Raw genomic sequence first — 20,592 nt, forward strand, 5'->3', positions numbered from 1 at the left:
TGCTACTTCTAGTGCATAAATGTGCTTACCAATTTTCCTGGGGCAGACAAGGCCTCGGGGACCCAACACTGTATAAGAAAGGCTCTTCTCTATAGAGGCAGTATCGATTACCGGAGCAAGGGGGAGGCGAAGAGACAAAGCTGTTCTCACAGAGAAAGAACTGACAATTGTTCAGTGAGAAATCCAGAAAATCTTGTCAAAGGGCTGCACACAGAGGGCCCAATTCATTGTTGGTGTGTCTCCAGTGAACTCAATAGAGTTATCCTACAGTTTAATTTAACCCAGTCTGCTCTAGTGAGAGCTGCAAAGGTGGTTCCTTCCCAGTGTGGGACAGAGGGGAGAGGAGTATAGAGAGAGTCCCTCCCCCTGGGGGATAGAAGGGGCTTGGGGGGGGGCATAGGGCAGCCCCTCCCTGTGGGGGATAAAGAGGGTTGGGGGGGCAGAGGACCAGGGACAGCCCCTCCCTGTGGGCAGCAGAAGGGGCTCTAGAGGGGCAGAGGTACCAAGATGGCTTTCTCAATTCTGACTTCAGGAATGTTGCTCTCCTTGGCAGTGAGGAGCTGTGGCCCCGTCAGGTAAAGCTGAGCGGCCATTGATTGGCAGCACATGACTTTATCCGGATGGAGCGATGAAGGTGGATCAATGTGAATTGGATTTTTTAACTTTAAATAAAATTTGTATTGGCATGAAGTTAATTAATAGAGAGCTGTCAGAGGGCTCCTTGGCACATCAGTGAGCTCAGAGGTGATGCTCCCTTGGAGGGGTGGGAGGAGGGGTCTGATCTGCCAGCAATAAGCACCAATTAACCAGCAGTCAGACTCTTCTCCCGCCTGCCCCCATCGCCCTGCCGCACAGCCTGTTTACCCCTTCCCTAGAGACTGCCTTGTCCCTGCATAGGCTCCTCTTTTCATTTTGCCACCCTACATTCATTTGCAGTCTGACGTTTTTTTCTGCCCTTGCTACTCTTCATAATGGGAAGACCCACGTCAGTAGGGATAATCGCTTCCGTCAGGTAGCAGTAACACAGGGATAAACAGCTCTGGGCTACTCCAGTTCCAGCTTTTAAAAGGGGAAGAGTTGCAGAACCTGGGGAAGCTGGATGTGTGGGGGCTCACGGATGCTGCTGTCCCAGCAGCGCACAGCAGGAGATGCTCCGGGGAATGTGGTGCTGGGGCTAGGGTAATTCTTCTAGGAAAGGTGCCCGTTGTCCGTTTAGGCCCGGGCCTTACTGAATAGCAGGAGCAGGGAATGGCCCCAGCTTTTAAAAATCTAAAAGAGAAACAGCTACTCAATGAAACCTCCAGTTTTTTAGTAGCATCAGCCTTCCAGGCATATAGGGCCGTTGCTGGGTTGCCCCAGCCTCCCGATGAGCCACCCGAGGGGGGGAATTCCAGGACCCCACAGCGGCGCAGTGTCTCAAAGGGGCTGGTCCCCACTGGTTTTTAATTAAACTCTCTCAAAGGGAACATGGACCCATCTCCACCAAGAAAGTGGCTTGTGATCCAGTGTCCTGGGGATGCGCCCTGCTCCCTGCTGCAGGTCTCCCTTGCTCCCTAGGGGCTGTCTCATTGCATCACTGATCAATGTCTCTCTCCTCTGCTTCTGAGCAGGGACATGAGGAAAACAGAGAGAATGGAAACTAGATGCAGTTTCCATGGCAACATCCAAAAAGCAAGAGTGTGTGTGTGTGTGAGAGAGACTGAGGGCGGGGGAGGGGAGAATAAAAAGGGAGCCTTACAGAGATTTCAGTTTTGCACATCAGTGAATGAGCATTTGACGCTGGCTAACCCAGGGCAGTGATGTGCTGCTTTATTCAGCCCATGCTGTCTCTTGTGAGAGAGCAGGAGATGCTCACTGCAATGCTGGTCCCAGCCTCTGCCTCCAGGAGTCACTGTGTGGAACGGGGCAGGAGCACTGGCTGTGAGAGTGACTCACAACTATTCCAGTCCCAGCCTCTTCCAGAGGGAACAAATGTAGGGGATAGTGGCCGGGGGAGAGCTCACAGCGATTCTGTTTCCAGCCTCCCTGACATAGAGCACTCCCAGCTTCTCCCAACAGGAGGCACAATTGAAAATGGTCTAATGGAGCTGCTGTGTGAAAGGCTTTCATCTCTTCAGAATTCCTCCTTTCTGTGATTTCCATGCATGCCCACTTATCCCATTATCTGTGGCAGAAGGAAAACAGAATAATCAGTAGTCATGATTTGTATCTCTGAAGATTTTCTTCTCTGTGCTTAAGTGAAATCCCTTCTTAACTGCTTCTTGTCCTTGCCTTGGGAGGCTAAAGCATTTTGATTTGTGATTTTTTTTACGCTCTTTTCCTATTTTAGAGCTCTTAGTTCAATTCTCTGGCTCCTTTTTCACTGACACTTTTCAGACTCTGCATTCAAACGTGGAATCCCTGTTGTAGCCGATTTTTAAGAACAGGCTGTTCAAATACCTGCCAGGGATGCAGGGCTGGTGCTACCATTAAGGCAAACTAGACGGTTGCCTAGGGCGCCAAGATTTGCGGGTGCCAAAAAGCGGTGCCCCCAATTTTTTTTAACAGCCTTCCTGGGCTGGGCTGCCGCCGGCGCGCTGACACGTGTGGCTCAGACTCCCTCTCCCAGCGCAGCAGCCGCTCCACTTCTCCTGCCTCCCAGGCTTGCGGCGCCAATCAGCTGTTTGGCGCCACAAGCCTGGGAGGGCAGGAGAATTAGAACGGGGGCGGCGTGCTCGGGGAGGAGGCAGAGCAGAGGTGAGCTGGGGTGGGGAGCTGCTGCACGGCTCCCCGGGCCAGGGGGGTGGGGAGCTGCCGTGGGGGTGCCTCAGGACGGGGGCGGGGGGAGCTGCCACAGGCTCCCCACCCCAGCTCACCTCTGCTACGCCCCCTCCCCGAGCACGCCATCATTGCTCCACTTCTCCCGCCTTCCAGGCTTGCAGCACCAATCAGCTGTTTGGCGCCGCAAGCCTGGGAGGAGAAGAGAATTAGACTGGGGGTGGCATGCTCGGGCAGGAGGCGGAGCAGAGGTGAGCTGGGGTGGGGAGCTGCTGGGGGAGGGGGCGCAAGGGCCTAGGGCGCGAAACTTCCTTGCACCAGCCCTGCATGGATGGTTTGGGTTTTCTTGGTTCTCTGCCTCAGAGCAGGGAGGGCTGGACTAGATTACCTCTTGAGGTCCCTTCCAGCCCTTGATTTCTATGATTCTGTGGAGACCAATAATATAATACATTTTATGCTTTACACATTCAGCGTAAAAATTAAATCTCTCAGCCCTCCCCCAATCCGCAAAGTAGGTCAGAATCGTTCCCTTTTACAGGTGGGGAAATGGAGTCCGAGAGCAGGGACTCATTCAAGGTGTCTCAGTGGAGTCATTGACATAGCTGGGAATGGCATTCAGGAGGCTCAAGATCCCATGTCCATGCTGAGAACATTAGATCATGTTGCCCCACATGCTGCTCAAGATCCTAAGCAGGATTCCTGTTGTACCAACACTGGCCTTCTTCACACATATCTCCATCTCTAGTTGTGATCTCTGCCAGTGTACCTGTTGCTTTCCTATCCTAGCTGGACTTCTGAAGGAAAGCGGGAATTACCTAGCAATGGGTCCAAACCAAAAGTCCAGATCAAACACTCCCAGACTGTGATGAACTTTGGATCCAGATCCAAATTTTGCCGTTGCAATGTCTGCTGATGAAAATAGTGTTTGTCTCTAGGTGCTTGGTACCTCATCATGGCTATCCTTTTCTTTTGGGTAAGATGGGTCAGGGTATAGAGGCATGATGATCTCTGCAATGGTGGCCATATATTGACATCAGAACTGTGTGATGGACTAGTGTTTTTGTTTAATGCCCTGTTCTAAAATGTGTGCCTTTAAATGTGTGTAACATTCCTACAGCAGGAGGTAGTTGCAATAAACTAACAAATAAGCAAATAAAATACTAGCATGGATCATTAGGGATGGGGCTGAGCTGCAAAGCTCAGATCCTGATCTGAATTGATCTGCTCCCCGAGGTCAGGGGTGCCTGTGCCCAGCTCTACTGATGATATGTTTTAATTACGTAATGGCAACTAATCTATTTCCCATAGCATCCTAGGTGTTGTAACAAAGCATCTATGTAATACTTCACATGGACAAAACTGCCCAAAACATTGCAATGCCAAGACATTTTTTTTAAAATAAGCTTCTAAATCTTTTTTTTAAGATTAGCACTTCTTGGTTGGTTGGTTGAGCATTCCAGAGGCCTTGACTACCTACAATGAGGCAGTGTCTCTGGGGGTTAGAGATACTCCATTAATTATCTGGAATGTGTGGTGATGTGCACTGTCTTGGGAGTCTGCTAGGTGGTGCTAGAGCACAATGATGTGTTTCCATACTAATTGGAGTGTGTTAGAATTGCAGTCCTTGTTGCTGATTAGAAGTTCCTAGAATAGAACTTGCTACTTTCTCCTAATTGCAGTATATAACAATGTCATTCATAAGGATGGAGGATGGTCTGGGAGTGAAGGCAAAGCACAGGGGTTTAGGAGATCTTGGTTTTTTTCTAGGCTCCATGACAAATTTCCTGGAACCTTGGGCAAGTCACTTAATCGTTCTGTGCCTCAGTTCCTCATCTCTACAGTGGGGATGACAGTAACTTGCAAGGGTGTTAGGGAGATAACTTCATACAGGTTTGTCAGCCATTTGGATACCACACTAAGGAATGCCATAGAAAAGCCTGTAAATAATGACACATACATATTGTAAATGAATTTTGGTACAATTAGCTTTTCTGTCATGGAAACTGTAGTGTTCTTCGTGGAGGAGAAGCCACTGGTCTGGGTTGTAATGAATATGAAGTGAACTGCTCAGTGAAGCTGCTCGACGCAGGCTCTGTGGTTCTCTCTGCTCTCTGGTGTCCTGAGTGCCCAATACATCTTGCGTTGCCCAATGTCACTATGCAAGGTCTCCCTAAGTCTTACTCTGAACTAAGCCATCGTGGAAGGACTGCTGACTACACTAAAAACCAGGCCATCCAGTGTTACAAAAGGTGTACAAGGCCAGCGCCAAGATCAAGTCCCTTGTTCCCAGCGTTGCAATCTATATGAAGTCAATAAGCTCAGCCCCTGAAGTTGTATAAGGCCTTGGGTCACAATCTGGCTATCTGCTCTTGCCAATGCTTGGAGTGGCACTAATAGGCTTTGGAGGCAGTAGGAGGTGACTCTACTAAACACAGAGCATGAGGATGGAAGCTGAGAAATAAATGGGAGAGAAAGGAGACTGAGGCACTCCCACATATAATCCAGGACTTTGGCCAATCTTAGCTCATGTACTGGCCCAGGTGTCATTTCAAGGAGGAGGGGGCCCAAACCATTATTATATCAAGGTCATTGGTCAAATCTGAGACTTTTATTGTAAATCTAGTGGATAGGGCCTTTCAATGACATCCGGCCCAACCTTCAGTTCCTAACAGTCTCAGAGGAGTTCGTATTAGACCATTCAAGATGATAGGCCAAACCTAAGATGTCAAAGGTCAAGACTTTATTGTAAATTTAGGATGTTACTTTTCCAATGACATGTGGCGTGATCTTGAAGTCAAACTCCCCCATGTCTGGTAGAAGTTCAACAAACACACAGTAAAAGAGGCTTATAATCCAAATAAAACCTCAAGAAGTAACAGATGGGTGAGACAAACAGGTGGGCAGGGACTAGGGAGAACAAAGGAACAGTAAGTACATTTACTAACTACATGTACAATTGCTAAATATAGTAAGCCAGTCACTAGCAGCAGCATTTGCTACCTGCCTAATAATTATCAGATGGTAGGTTTCTGGATGCATTACAGCAGGGGCAAGTTTTAAGTAGGCACTAGAAAGAGGATAACATGGTGGCTTTACTGATTTTGATGGGGAATGTTTCCCATGGATGTACAATGGGTAAAATGGATATTGACTAGATTTTGTGCAGGGGAGACCCCACTTCTACTCTGGGGGCACTAAGGCTTAGGCGCTGCCTCCCGACATGTGGCCCAGGAGAAAACCGCAGAGAGGTTGGAGCCAGCTAGAGACTCCACCTGATAGGGGCCAAAACAGGGACCTCTAGACGGCCAAGAACTTTACATAAGAATGGCCATACTGGGTCAGACCAAAGGTCCGTCTAGCCCAGTATCCCGTCTTCCGACAGTGACCAATGCAAGGTGTCCCAGAGGCAATGAAGAGAACAGGTAATCATCAAGTGATCTAAACTTTCTATAGTTTTTAATGGACTTTCTCTGCCTTGTGCTGATTGATTGTTTGCTCCAATCTTTCCCCCTTCCCCATAGTCTGTTCATGCCACACCTGCCCTTCTCACCTTCTCCCCTGCCCTGTCTCCCTCCCCCCTTTCCTTTTTTTCTTTCCATTTAGCTGATCCCCTTCTAAGTAAACCTCCCCACCTCACGCCATCCCAAAAATCATGGATCTACCAAATTGTTTGCTGCCATCATGTTGTCCACTCTGCTTGTGTGTTACACCACTTCTCGCACCCTGTCTGTCTCGTCTATTTAGATCGTAAGCTCTTTGGGGTAGGGACCATGCGCTACACTGTGTGTGTGTGTTGTGATAACTAGCACAATGGGGCCCCCACTCTTGGTTGACCCTTAAGTTATGTAATGAACATGATGATGATGATTATTAATAATAGATAATGGTCACCATATTTTTTTCAAAACAGGCTATAAGACCTGGCCTATTTCCTCTGCCCTACCTCCTCTTTTCCAGACTGTGACATGGATGTCATCCTATGACATTAAGAAGTTAAATATGTTTGAAGAGCATTTCTAATGCCTAATTCCGCCAACCCTCCTCACATATATTTTCTGTCTAACATAGCTACTTAGGTATGTCAAAATTCATCTAAGAAACATATAGGAATCAATCCTGCTTCCTCAGAAGTTTTACTTCAGTGGGATCAGGATCGGATGCCTCTTGTCTGTTTCCTTCCTGCAGGCCAAATTCTGCCCTTGGATATGTGTCTGCAGGGTGCCCATTGAAGTCAATAGATACCTTGTGCACATATCCAAAGGCATATTTTTGCCCTGTGTGCTTTGATTTCGCTCCCTTGAAGCCTTGACCCACAGGACCCCAGTGGTGTGCTATCCTTCTATTCCTCAAGCTAGCTATTCTTTATTGATGGGCATCAATGCCTTGCTCATCTTGGCTTGGCTGACCTACTCTATATTCCCTTCAAAAGCTTCTAAATAATTAAATAAATGCTAATAACACTTCCACCTACCTATTGTGCTTAAGTGTTAAATCAATCACAGATTAATTGAAACTTCCTATTCCTTCTTGCTCCCCTCCACTCAAACAAGACTTTGCCTTCATGGGTCTTTTTTTCCCCCCTCACCCTTCTCCTCAGGCATTCTCAGAAGGCACCTAAAGTTCTCTGGCTGTGCGGTTTTGAAGTGTGCAATTTGGCAGCAGTGCAAGCCCAGGACTGAATTAATTAACTTGCGGCACTCTGGTTTTGTATTTAAATTAAGTTTTTCAAAGCTACCACAGAATATTCCACTTATTAATTTTGTTATTAAATAAAAGAAAGGGGAAAAAGACCTAAAAGTCATGAAAAGTCTGGGACTGGAGTTTGAAGTTCTAGTGTTCTCTCTTACCGACTTCCATCAGTAGGTCCTAATTCCTAAATGCAGAGAAGGTGCAGGTTTGCGTTCTGTTGGCATACAGATCTGATTTTCTAACAGATGTGTGTGCAATCACACACCATGTTTGCACATATAAGTATAGCAACTGCTTATTTGTGCATGCTGATAGCCAGCTATGCATCTACCAGATTCACATGCCTGATCATGGTAATTTAATGTGCAGATGAGATGTATATTTATGGTAGTGCTTAGAAAGTCCAGCTGAGTCTGGAGCCCCATTCTGCTTGGCCTGTGGTGTCCAGCTTTTTCAGCCAGAGGGCTGAACATACAATAGTATGTTCAAGGGGCCACAGTCAATATTTTCGGGCAGATTTCCTGCCTTTTTCTTCTCCCTTTGTGCTGCTCTGGCTGGGGGAGAATAGGCAGCTGATGCAAGTAAGAGCAGCTTCCAGGTTGCTCTAATCTGAATTGGCACTGGAGCAGAGAATCAGGAGCTGTTAACCAGTTGTTGAGTCTCAGCATCTACCTTTCCCCCTCTCTTGGGCTGCCCTCCATTGCTGTGGGAGGGGGGAGCCATTCTCTCTAGAGCGCTCCTCTGAATTCAGGGAGAGTCAGTCGATCTTAAATCCTGCTCTCCCTGGGGTTCCAACAGCCCAAAACCCTGGAGTAAAGGGCTAGAGGGAGGAGCAAAGAGATAAGAAAATATAGAGAGAAAGGGGAGAATATTTAATGAAGGGGAGAAAAATAAAAAGCATAGAATTAGCTAAGCATCTCTCTCTATTGACAGGAAGGAGGGATAGACAATGCCACTCTTCACTGCCCTAATGATTAGAGCTGAAGTTGGGAGCCAGTGCCACTCAGCATCTGGCAAGTGGGAACCTTTCAAATTCTTCATGTGACCTGCTCTTGCCCTCAGCTTCTGGCCACTACATGAAATAACATCGTAGAGCTGAGGTGCAAGTCTAGGACAGGTTACACAGTGCTAACGGAAGAGGCAAGAGCCTTCCATGAGTTATACCATGGAAGGGTTATGATGAGCAATAGAGAACTCTCATTAGGAGATGGGTGGGGTGGACATAGGCTGCTGAAGAGAAAAGAATAAAAAGTAAAATTGTGTTACACTTGCAAGCAGTCAGCAGAAGACAGAGTGAGAAAGAGAGGGCTCTGTGAGCTCCTCTCTTTCCTCAGCTCCCTCCCTTTCTGCTATTTCCCTACATCGATTAGGATGGTGTACTGAATTTCAGGTAGTAAACAGAGCTGGTGGAAAAATTTTCCAAAATGGCTTTTATCTTCACGATGGAGTGAACTAAAAATCCAAACCTTGGGTTGTGTGAAATCTGGATTCAGATTTTGCATCTTCAGACTATCTTTAGTTTCTACCAATATCTCCCAAGTGGGTGGGTGGGTGTGTTACCAATATCTCCCACGAGTGAATATATGTGTGTGTGTGTGTGTGTCTCTGTCTCAAACACACAACACACACACACATTCTTTCCTCTGAAAACAGGGTCCTAGTTTGTTTGCAATAATTGATGAGTTCTGACCAACCACAGAGGACAGGAGAAATCAGAAATAAGTGACAGATACAGAGAAGGGAACAAAAGGTAGGACAGGTGGTGGAAGGAAGAGAAAGAAGGAAAGGTACCTATCTTCCCAGTTAGCTGAGGCCTTAGGAAAATGTGAAGATGCAAAGATGCCCAAGCTTTTCTTCCCATGTGGAAGACCTAATTTAAAAACCAATAACTTTTTAATGAAAATTCCGCTCCCCATTTTTTCATAGAAACAGAACACTTTGAAATTTCAAACTCTTGATTTATTTGGGGTTTCTTTCTCCCTTCTCTTAGTTTTACCACTGCATGCAAGAGAGCAAATGCCTAGAGATGGGTCTCCCCGCCCCCCCACTTGTTCATTTGTCTCTTTATCTTTTCCTATTGCCCCTCAAACTTATCAAAACTTCTTCCTCAACTTTAGTATAAAGGTTTGAGCAGCATGAACTGGGGATGAGTGGAATTATACAGCCAATAAAAATTTGATATTGCATCACACCATCATGTATTCGCCATATGGCACATGCAGACTATTTTAGGAGTGTTTTAGACAGTCTTTGAAATGTTTACTGCAGCCATTTGTTGTATCTAGGTCGGATTCACACAGGCTGAAAAACCTCTGATGGTGGGGACTCCAGGTTCAGAAGGGGGCATTCACTAATATGTAGTTATACCAGTAAGAATTTTGCCCAGGCAGCTGCTGGCTTTTTCTAGGGCTGGGAGAAGGAGGCAGAAACCAGGGCAACTCAGCTGTTGCTAGTTCTTCTTAAGTAGTGGAGGGAGGAGCAGTATAGTGCTGAGTCATGGCTTCTTTGAGAGGATAGAAGTTGGACCCAGAAGCAGAGTCTCAAGGTGGAGAGGAGGAACTGAGAGGCTGAGGACTTCGTGTGAATTGGTAGGAGGGGCAACAGCAGAGTAGCAAGATCAGGGAAATGATTTGGCTGTTGGAAACAAAACTTTGGGGAAGCAGAACTGCTTGGGATGCATAGGACTGGTTGTGTTGAGGAGACAGATGTATTCATGTGTTTGGGGAGGCAGAACTGATTGGGGGACAGGATTGCTTTTCAGGGCAGGCCAAAATGGACAGGAAGGGGGTAGAATGGACTGGTTACAGAACTGATTTATTCTGTGGGGAGGGCAAAATGGATTTGTTTGTGTCAAGAGTGGATGACTGGATTTGGTGAGAGCACAGTGATTGCTTAGCTCACCAATCAATCTATTTTGATGGGAGAGAGAAATGACCAAGGGGCAGCATCAATTTCTTCTGGAGGGACTTGATTTTGGGTGGGGCAAGATGTAGATGTGTCCATGGAAATGAAATCTGTATGGCTCAGTGGGTGTGGCTTTTGTAAGGCATGTGTGGTATGTATTTTGCACCTGGACTGGTAAGCTTAGTTCTTAGGCAAGTAAGTGTTGGAACTAGGGTGACCAGACAGCAAGTGTGAAAAATCGGGACAGGGGGTGGAGGGTAATAGACATCTATACAAGAAAAAGCCCCAAATATCGGGACTGTCCCTATAAAATCGGGACATCTGGTCACCCTAGTTGGAACAAACGTTCAAGCCCTGCTGCTTGGTCTTCCTCCAGGCCACAGGGGGAGTGGGCACACAAGCTCATCCCATGAACAACTGGGGTTCCCCAACTCCTGACCATTCCCAGGCTCAGCCCAGACACTTCAGAGCTGGCTGATGTTACCAGCTAAAACATGGGAGCAGGGAAACTGGGATATTTGATGTTTGGATTGGGGGGGAGGGGTCATGATCTGCTTTTCTCTAGCTGTCTTGCTTGCTGGCTACAACCCATGCTTCAGGGACTCAGCTACTGCCATCTTGATGTTGCTGCTCCTCCTGGCTTAGGCTGTTTCAGGGCCTCTTGGTCCTCTCATATGCCTAATTCTTCCAACTCTCCTATGTCAGTCCAGCTGATGTCTGAAGGTCTTTCTAAGTCCTGCTGGTCTTGGCCTGGGCCTGTTCTGTCTGAGTGTGCCAGCTGTCTGCCACTACTCTATAGTTGTCTTTAGTTTCATCTGCACTACTGTCCTGAGACTATAGCTACCTCCAATGACCTGTGTCCAACTGCAGTTTGTACTGTTGTCTTTTTGCCATTGCTTTGTGTGGTTATACCCAGACCTGCACAACTGTGTATAGTGGCATCGGGACCTTGGCTCCTTTATTGTAGCGGGCTGCCTGCTTAGTTTGGCATTCTCTTAACTGCTTCTGTGTACTGTCTGTTGCTCCTTCGCTGAGCTGCTGCAGACTACCCCACATGACAAGCAGAGTCTTTGTTCTCGGGTCCATCGGTCTCTGCTGGTCGACTATCTAGTCCTTGGGAGGTTGTATTGTGATGTCTAACACTGCCAGGTAGGGATCACTTCCTGTCTGTTTTTTTGTCTTTTCCATCAGTCTCTTGGCTGTCTTTACTGCCAACTCTGCCTTCCTGTTGCTTTGTGGATACCCGGGGGAGATGTCAAATCCCCCTCTGGTGTTGAATCATTTGAATTCTGCTGCAGTGGTTTGAATTCTGTGGCCATTATCTGAGCTCAGCATTTCAGGTATGGCATACCGTATAAAATGCGCCCACAGATTCTCTGATCAGCTCTTGCTTGAGTGTCCTCCAATTAACCCACCGCTCACAAATTGGAGTAATAATGTAGTTCCTGTCATTAAAAATGGACAGGTCTATTCTGACCTCTTGCCAGGATTTTATCTGGTGGTAGTGTCTGTCACTGTACTCCTTGCACTGGTCCACGTATGCTGTCAGTTGGGCATTCAGGCCTGGCCATTAGAGCGGTGATGTGCAAACTTTTACAGTCATGCCTCCCGTACCATTTGTCATTCCCCTCAGGGACTGGGATCCTTAGGGGAGCATGGAGGAATGTTTCGGGGGGGAGAGTGGCAATGCCAGGTGGTCTGAGCTAGCCCAGTGCCAGCAGGGAGCCAATCTGGGGGCTGGCCTGGAGCGGCAGTGGTTGGGGAGGGAGCTCCACCTTCCTCCCCGACTCAACTCAGTGGACCACCCTGGCTTGGAGGGGTGCAACCAAAAAATCAGGGGGGGCATGTGTACCTGTGTCCCTGTCCCCCTCCCCACACACACACACATGTCCCTCCTCCCCCCACATGTCCCACGCAACAAACCATAAGAACGCCCTGGACAGTAGCCACCACTCTCTGGCTGCCTAGCTCTGAAGGCAGTGCCGCTGCCAGCAGAAGTATATGGTGTATTGACACCCTTACTTCTATGCTGCTGCCTAGCGGTGGTGCTGCCTTCAGAGCTGGGGACTTGCTTTGCGTCCCCCGCCCCAGAGAACCTCTTGCACCCCCCTAAGTCTCCCTCCCCCGTTTGCACATCACTGTATTAGAGAACACTCACCTCAGGTATGCCACTATCCCTGAGGGGAAATGTGTAACCTTTTCATGATGTCACCGGAAATCTGCTGGGATTACTACTCTGCTTCCTCTTGTGCACACACAGCTCATCCTTCACCGGTTAGTAGGGGGCAACCTCCCGTGGCAGTTGCTCCATGCAATCTGGCCAACCTTGGAGTATGAATCATTTGACTGCCTACAGCACCCCATCCTGTTCAATGCTCTGTTGGATTTCTTGGAGCCTCCCATCAGAGATGCAAAGATAGTAGTCTATCAACATGCTAATTCTCCTGTTCCACAGAGCCTGCTCAGTGGATCTGCCACCAGTACTGACTTTCCTAGGCGGTAACTTATCCTCGCATCATAGGCCTACAGTCTCAGTAATATCTATTGTATTCACTTGGGTGCACTCAGTAGTGGCTTCTTTTTAACACTTTTTAATGCTTGTGATCAGACTGCACGTTCACCTTGTGCCCGAAGGAGAACTGATGAAATCGGTCCGTTCCAAAGACCACAACCAGTTGCTCCTTTTCTATCTGACCATATTCTCTTTGTGATCGGTCAGGGCTCTACTAGCAAATGCTATGGACAGCTGGCTTTACAACAGTGCAGCTCCTAGGCCGCCTCTGAGGCATCCCGCAGTTACTCTAGCTGCTCCACAGAGTTGGTAATACTTTAGGAGTGGTGCTTTGCTTATGATTTTCTTTACTCTCTCAAATGCTTGTTCTTGGGTCTCTGACCATTCCCACGCTGCATTGTTGTGCAGTGACTGTCTCAAGGGCTCACAGGCTTCTGACAAGTGTGCAAAGCATCTAGAAAAGATAGTTGGCTGTCCCTATCTTTAGATTCTTTGGTCTGGATATTTCCTTAGTGGTGGTCAGTTTCTCAGGTTCCTGCTGGAGTCCCTCAGAAGTCATCAGATGTTTGATGTAGAGGACTTCAGTTCTCTTCCACTTCAGTTTGTCAGCATTCAGTCTGATACCCCGCTGCCAGAACATGCTTAGAACTTGTTACAGCTTAGTATCATGGTCCAGATGGTCTCTTCCTTGACATCTTCAGCTACAATCTTGCTGCCTTCAAGTCCCTCTAGTGCCCTGTTCCATTTACAGTGGAACATCTCTGGGGCTTGGCTGATGCCCATAGGTGTTGGTATGAAACAATACCTCCCAAAAGGTGTGTGGCAAAGGTGATGAGGTGGCTGGATGGTGGTGAGGTAGCTGAATATGCCAAAACCCATTCGTGACATTACAAACAGTGATCACCTTGCCCTGGATAAATCTGGTAGTAAGTCCTCAGTTGTTGGAAATGGGTTGTGACTTTTTTTTCCAATGCTCTGTTCAGTGGTTTTGGGTCAATGCAGATCTTCTATTTACCTGAAGGTTTCTCATCACTACTAGTGGACTACTAATCCACTGTGTGCTAGTCTCAATGGGTCTAATGACAACTGCTTTGCAGGCTTGCCTGTTCCTTCTTCAGTGACTCCACCAGGGCTAATAGAATTCCATGAACCGAAGGCTGCACATATGGGGATCTATTTCAAGCTTCAGCGTGCCCTCTCAATGTCCACCAATCTCCTTGAAATATGTTGTTATATTCTATTAGAGTGCTGGACAGGGCCCATGGTGACTGTTCCCCCTCGTCTCTCAAATGAAGGATATATGGGTGTTGTACTGTGATCACATCCATGGCTTGTACTGCCCTGTTGTCCAGAAGTGGTTGGTACTCTTGTGTATGAACTACTATAAACTCCAAGCATTATGCCTCTTGGTTTGTGGGGTTTTTATTGACATAGTGCATTTGCCTACTGGCCTCAGACTGGTTTAATTGTATGTCACTAGTACCTTCACACTTCTCTAGTCTAATATTGCTGCTTATGAGTGTTTGCTGAGATTACATTAGAGCTGGCTCCACAATCCAGCTGGAATCAAATTCATTTTTGATCTAAGAGCATAGTTGCAAATATGGCAATTGAATGGCTGTCAGCCTTCTGTACTGCACGTATGTTGAGAGTCTTTGGATCTGTTTAAGTTACCCTGCAGATAGTCTCCTCCTTCAATGGGAATCTCTACATCCGTAATCATTGCATGTATTGCTGCTTTTTTTAGTTCCTCAGGTAGCTGTGACCTTTTGGGAAATAAAGTGATTCCTTACCCTTTGTACAGCTGCTCATAGGCTGGGCACTTTTTCTCTCTGCTTTTCGTGCTTTCCATAGTATGCTGACCATGCTACCATGTTCTCAGTCCATCTGTCTCTGCCCTGGTGCCTTTGGTTGGAGCCAGTGTACTTATTCTGCACCAGTGGCTGTCGTTTGGATCCTTACTTGGACAGTTCAGCTGCCCTTCTTATTTAGAGTCATTTCTCTAGGGTTAAGTCTCTGATTCTTCCAACAATCTTTCCTGTAAGCTGGAATCACAAGTCCTACAAACAATCCTGTCTTTAATTAAGAAATCTTTGGTGTCTCTGAAGTGACACATGGAGTTCTCAGCTCTGCAGCATAAATATTATTCCCTCTTCTGCTTCTTGACTTCAGTTAAAACGCTATTCTCTCTCTACAGTCTCATTCTGTTTGGGGTCACTGTACTCACCAGACATCTTTATCAACTGTTAGTGTTTCAAGCACTATTCCTGGCAACAGTGTCTCACTCATTTCTTGTCTTTTTTTCCCAGTGAAGTAGTAGAAAAGATTTATCTACATTCCCCCACCCCACTCATCTTTATCCCCCATGATCAGCTCTGTATAGAGATTGAATTCTTGCTACCACTGCTTCCATGCGTGTGCAAGGTTTTCTGTCTGGAAATCCAGCATTCCCGGGGGTGAGCGTCCTTCCACTCTGCTTATTTGCTCTTTTTCTTGGTGCTATTTTGTTTGCCTTTTAATCACACTCTCTTCCTTGCTGTGGGTCTCCTAGACGGACTGCTGCTTCCTTGTTTCATATACCACATACTGGATAGTAACATGAAAGGACTCCATGTTTTTAAAACTAAAATGACTCTCTATTAAGTTATTAAGATTACTACTTACAGAGATGCTGCAACTGCAGCTAGTATTCCAGCCATGTGCACTCATGAGATCTGGTTGCTTCCTCCACAGTAACTCTCCCCTCCTGCACCCCGGGCACTTTCCTACAAGTTCCATGCAGGGTGCTATCACTTGGAAATGACTTCCACTTATCTGCCGTGTGTGTGTGTGTGTGTGTGTGTGTGTGTGTGTGTGTGTGTATGTACAATATGGGTATGTAATCAATATACTGTTGCTTGCTTGAATTCATACCCCAGCATGGTAATAGAGGGTACTGCAATGCTGGAAGTGAACTTCTTTTATCTGAGTGATAAAGCCTGGGTCTGAAGGTGAGTGCTCCCTTCCCCCCCTCCCCGAGTCAATACTGAACCTGTGCCCCATCAGAGTAATAACCTGGATATGAAATAAAACCTTCCCCAAGGAAGCGTGTTGTGGTGAGCTGCAGCTGGGGAACTGAAGGGGCATTTATCTCCATAGTGGCAGCATTTGGCTCTTTGTGGTTTCCACAAATCTCCTTTAAAGGCATTGATCGCCACTGTCGGTACGATTAGTGGAAGCGGCGATGCAGAGCGTGTTTTGGTTTAAAAAAAAAAATTTTTTTTTAAATGTCTTGAACATACCAAATCTTGTAAGGGATCTAACTGTGCTGTGAAAAGGGAAAGGTCAGCTTTAAAGAACAAAGGATAGCTTTCTTTTTAGCTGCTTTATTAGGGCAGGGTTTTGATGTTTACTAAAGTGAGGGACTTATATCAGTGGCTGCAGGCAGGGGCTGTGCAAACAACTTGTGCACAGCTCTGCCTGTGCCCCTCACTCCTGACCTCTTCCCCCACCCCCACCCCCACACACCGTTATTCCAGTCCTGCTCTCAATACCCACCTCTATCCTGACCTGTGGAGCTTCAAAGTAGGAAGTAGATTTACATGGAAATCTCAAGCACTTCCTGCCATATATGTCAATATATGTTACAACTCACAGTGGGAGGAGTGCCCCTTTGCCCCAGGGGAAAGTTACCATTAATCCACAAATATCACACACCGAGTTAATTTCACCTACCCCTCTTGTGCCCTACAAAGCTGGCTTACATTGTATGGGCACAGAGCTCTGAATTGACTTCAGGGCTGATAATGTCTGCATTTTTTTTTTCTTTTCATGGAGCCATTGCACTGGGTGGTGGTTACTCAGCCTGGCACAGCGTCACCATGACCTAAATGTCTAAGCTTCCAGCAAGGCAAGACAAACACCAATAGGTGGCAGCACTAAGCTCTGCTCAGCCTTCAGCATGTCGCTCGTGGTGGGGAGGGAGTACAGACAGGTGGTGTGATGGCAGATTAATTACCCACCTTTGCTGTAACACTACATCCGTTGCTAGAGAGAAGACCCATGGGATGTGGGGAGATGTGCCATTTACAAGACAAGCCCCTTGTAAATAGCAGTGCTGGCTCTGGCTGCTGCCCTGCATAACACCAGGCTAATTCCATTTGTCACTTTCAGACAGTCCCTTTCTGCCTTGTCGTTCAGGTTGCTACAAGTTTGTGATGTGTCTGGGCCCTCTGGGGAAATGGCTGTCCCTGGAATTCAGGGAGAAGGAGACGCACCGTGAGCCGGACAGCTAGGTGACGGGAGGTGCTGAAAATGGAACGTAAGCTGCTGCAAGGACTTGCAACAGCCACTTGTGTGTGTGCCAAACCAGATAAACTCCCTCTGCCTACCTCCCCCTCTAGCCCAGTGTCCCAGGCTTTTACAAGGAGAAGATAGTCTCCTCCTTACTAATTATTGGAAGAGCCAACTGAGTTTAAAACCCTGTGTTCCTCGAATAGTGTCAGCAGCTGATGTAGCATATTGTTGCTCCTGTACCCATCAGGTATGTGTGACAAGGGATCTCATTTGTACTGGATTCTCCCTGATGCTGAGCCAAATTCTGCAGTTCCTGCTCAGGTAAAACTCTTGACTTTAAGAGCGAGTACCTGAGCAAGTGTAACATACCCGTGTAGTGCATGTGATCTTGGTCTCCCTCTAGTGGCTGTCCCCTGCAACTATAACAGACTGCTACTTGCAGCAAAAGGGAGAACTCCACTAGCTCAAGTGGTAGAGGCCTCTGTGTATGCTGTTGGAAGCCATGTGAGCAGGGGCGGCTCCAGGCACCAGTGCAGCAAGCGTCTGCCTGAGGCAGCAAGCCGGGGGGGGGGGCGGCCTGCCGGTCACTATGAGGGCAGCAGTCAGGCAGCCACCAGCGGTGTTTCTGCGGCTTCGGTGGCAATTCGGCGGCGGGTACGCCGAAGGCACGGGACCGGCAGATCACCCGCAGAAACGCCGCCGAATCCGCATGACCAGCGGACCGCCCGCAGGTGAGCCCCCGAAGGCTGCCTGACTGCCGTGCTTGGGGTGGCAAAAAACATAGAGCCGCCCCTGCATGTGAGATTCCCCACTGAGAATCTGTTGCTATACAAGCAGCCATGTGTTTGTCACATAAGGATTGCAGAATCTGCCCCACTGGGAATATTTAAAGCCCTTCTTACAGGGGTATGAGGAAGATTTGCTTCATTAATAGGTATCGCAAACTTCTACCAGGATGTGTGTGTCCAGGGTTATTTAATTTACTTTGTCGAAGGACTCAGAATTTTCTCTGACGATTCCTTCCCCAGGACTCGTTATGTGGGAGTTTCCCCCTTCCTGCCAACTTGCTTTGCTGTTGCTCTAATTCTAGTTTACCAGAATCTGTTCATCCTTCCCTACATTTAATCATTAAATATTAGGGTTGGAAGGGACCTCAGGAGGTCATCTAGTCCAACCCCCTGCTCAAAGCAGGACCAATCCCCAACTAAATCATCCCAGCCAGGTCTTTGTCAAGCCTGACTTTAAAAACCTTTTAAGGAAGGAGGTTCCACCACCTCCCTAGGTAACCCATTCCAGTGCTTCACCACCCTCCTAGTGAAAAAGTTTTTCCTAATATCCAACCTAAACCTCCCCCACTGCAACTTGAGACCATTACTCCTTGTTCTGTAGTGCCACTAGTGAGTTTTTTGGGATGACAATAGCTGACTGAAACCCACAAAACTCGCTTCACACAGAAGCTGCCAGATAATGACTTTCATTCCCCAATGATAGGAGCTGAATTCAAACCCATGACCTAGTAGTGAAAGTTTCTGTAAGCCACTACCTAACCCCACCACCACCTGAGTCAACCAGCTAGTTCCACCCTTCTGCGTTCATTCAAATCCTAGGCGTTTGCTTTTGGCATAGGGGAAAAGTTTTCAAGGCAGGTTTGGTTTCTGTGAGTCAGATACAGGCAGGGTGTGATGCTTACACTTTTGGGACCAAGTGGGCCTGGACCATATTCCTGTTTGTAGCTGACAGATGTTCACGTTATGCAGCCCACCCTGAAAAAGGGCTCTAATGCATTCCTGTCCATCTGCTAGCGCCGCAGACCCAGCCAGTGGCCTCAATCCACCAAATAATTAGTTTGGTTTTGGATAATGCTCCCTCCACCTGAGACCCTCAGGCTTAATCTGTATTTCTCAGTATCTCTCTGAACAACATTGGAGTGTGTCACTGCTGTTCTTGCCCTCTCCTATGAGAGAGTGAGCGTTACGCAGAAGGATGGGTACCTGCAAGAGGCTGTGCTGGCATCTCTCATGCTTGCTGAAGTTATTCCAGTGGTCCCATGCCCTAAGCTGAAGGGAGAAGGTTAGAGATGGTGTCTGGAAATCCACATGAGGCAGAAACTTCATGTCATTGGTGCGCCACAGAGATGTAGTTGTCTTTATTCGAATCCAAAGGGCAGAGCTTTCTACATCTTTCTCAGCTTCTCTCTTCTTTCCCTGTTTTTCTTCTACTTTATCTCTCATCATCAAATTTCCATTCTCCTTTCTCGTTCTCTCCTTTCCTTGTTCCAGTCTCACCTCATTGTAATCCTTTCCACTTTTTGTGCTTTTTTTGACTATCTGTCCCTTTTTTTTTATTGTGTCTCTACTTCTATGCTTTTTGTTGTTACCTTCACCCTGATTGAAGGAAAAAATAAAGAGAATGCACTCTCAGCACTGAATGCCTTGGTGAATAATATGGGCCAGATTCAGTCCTGGCATAACTTTCCTGAAGTCTGTCTTTCCAGCTCCCCAAATCTGCACTTCATATCTGATGCAAGCCCTTACCATAGCAGAGTGTCTGTGTCTATGTGAGGCACATGCATCAATGTAGCTACATAGTCATCTGGCTACACCAGTGCAAAAATCCCTAATCTGCACAACTGCTAACTCTCAGCAATGCCCTCATCTTGCCCCCAGCCACTGATCTCACCTGGAGGGAAGCTGAAGGTTCTGTCTAGCCATTCTGTATGGGGACAGTATATATATTCTCCTCTGTTTAATCTTGTCTATGCTTGGAAATGTATTGGACTAGCTGTTCTAGGATAGTTATTCCAGAATAGTTATTTCAGTATAAGCTCCTGTGTAGACACTGATTCCAGAATAGCTGTTTTGGTAAATTTCCATGTGTAGACAAGCCCTTAGCTTTCAAGGGAGGCCTCCCAGGGGACAGGGATATTTGTTCATTTTAATGGACTGTAATCAGTTCTTAGCTCCTGGAGCAGATTCAAGGCTAATGTGCTGATGGCTACAGATGGGTGAATCAGTTTGGAGAAAATAAAATCCCTTGTCAACCCTTACCCAGATCTCAACCTTCAATAATGCTGAGTGAATCCTCCTCACCCTACGTTATTTTTCATGTTTTGTTTTTTGGTTCCTGCTGGGGTAGGGAACGGCAGTGCAGTGTTACTATGAAGGAGGCTGTTTTCATAGGACTCAACCAGGGGAGAACAGCTGGGGCACCTCATTAGATGTTTGCTACTGCTGAGGTTTCCAGGGTAGTTTGGCAGGCCCACGAGGTCGGGATAGCTCAGACAAGTTAGCTCCACAAAGCATTTGAACTTGTGGGTACTGATATGAACCAAATTGCCCAATGTCAGATTTTGAGATTAGTCTGATGGCTCCTCATGGTGACTGCTCTGTGGGTGAGCTGAGTTTGGGGAAGAATGTAGGGCTCTTGCTCATCTTACCAGTGAGTCAGCAAGGGCT

At 47.2% G+C, this 20,592-nt stretch overlaps 1 protein-coding gene and 1 long non-coding RNA gene across 3 annotated transcripts in view; both read left to right on the forward strand.

Annotated features, from left to right (window-relative positions):
* LSAMP (limbic system associated membrane protein) overlaps window positions 1-20,592 on the forward strand; it is a 1,358,048-nt gene that overhangs the window by 69,219 nt on the left and 1,268,237 nt on the right. The gene's annotated exons all lie outside the window — the stretch shown is intronic.
* The window catches only part of LOC135976583 (uncharacterized), a 42,069-nt gene continuing 31,162 nt past the window's right edge, over window positions 9,686-20,592 (forward strand). The window contains exon 1 of the long non-coding RNA XR_010593836.1: window positions 9,686-10,034. This is a non-coding gene — a long non-coding RNA (uncharacterized LOC135976583). The remainder of the gene's footprint in view (window positions 10,035-20,592) is intronic.

Source organism: Chrysemys picta, chromosome 1 (genome assembly GCF_011386835.1).
Source record: "Chrysemys picta bellii isolate R12L10 chromosome 1, ASM1138683v2, whole genome shotgun sequence".
Taxonomy (NCBI): Eukaryota; Metazoa; Chordata; order Testudines; family Emydidae; genus Chrysemys; species Chrysemys picta.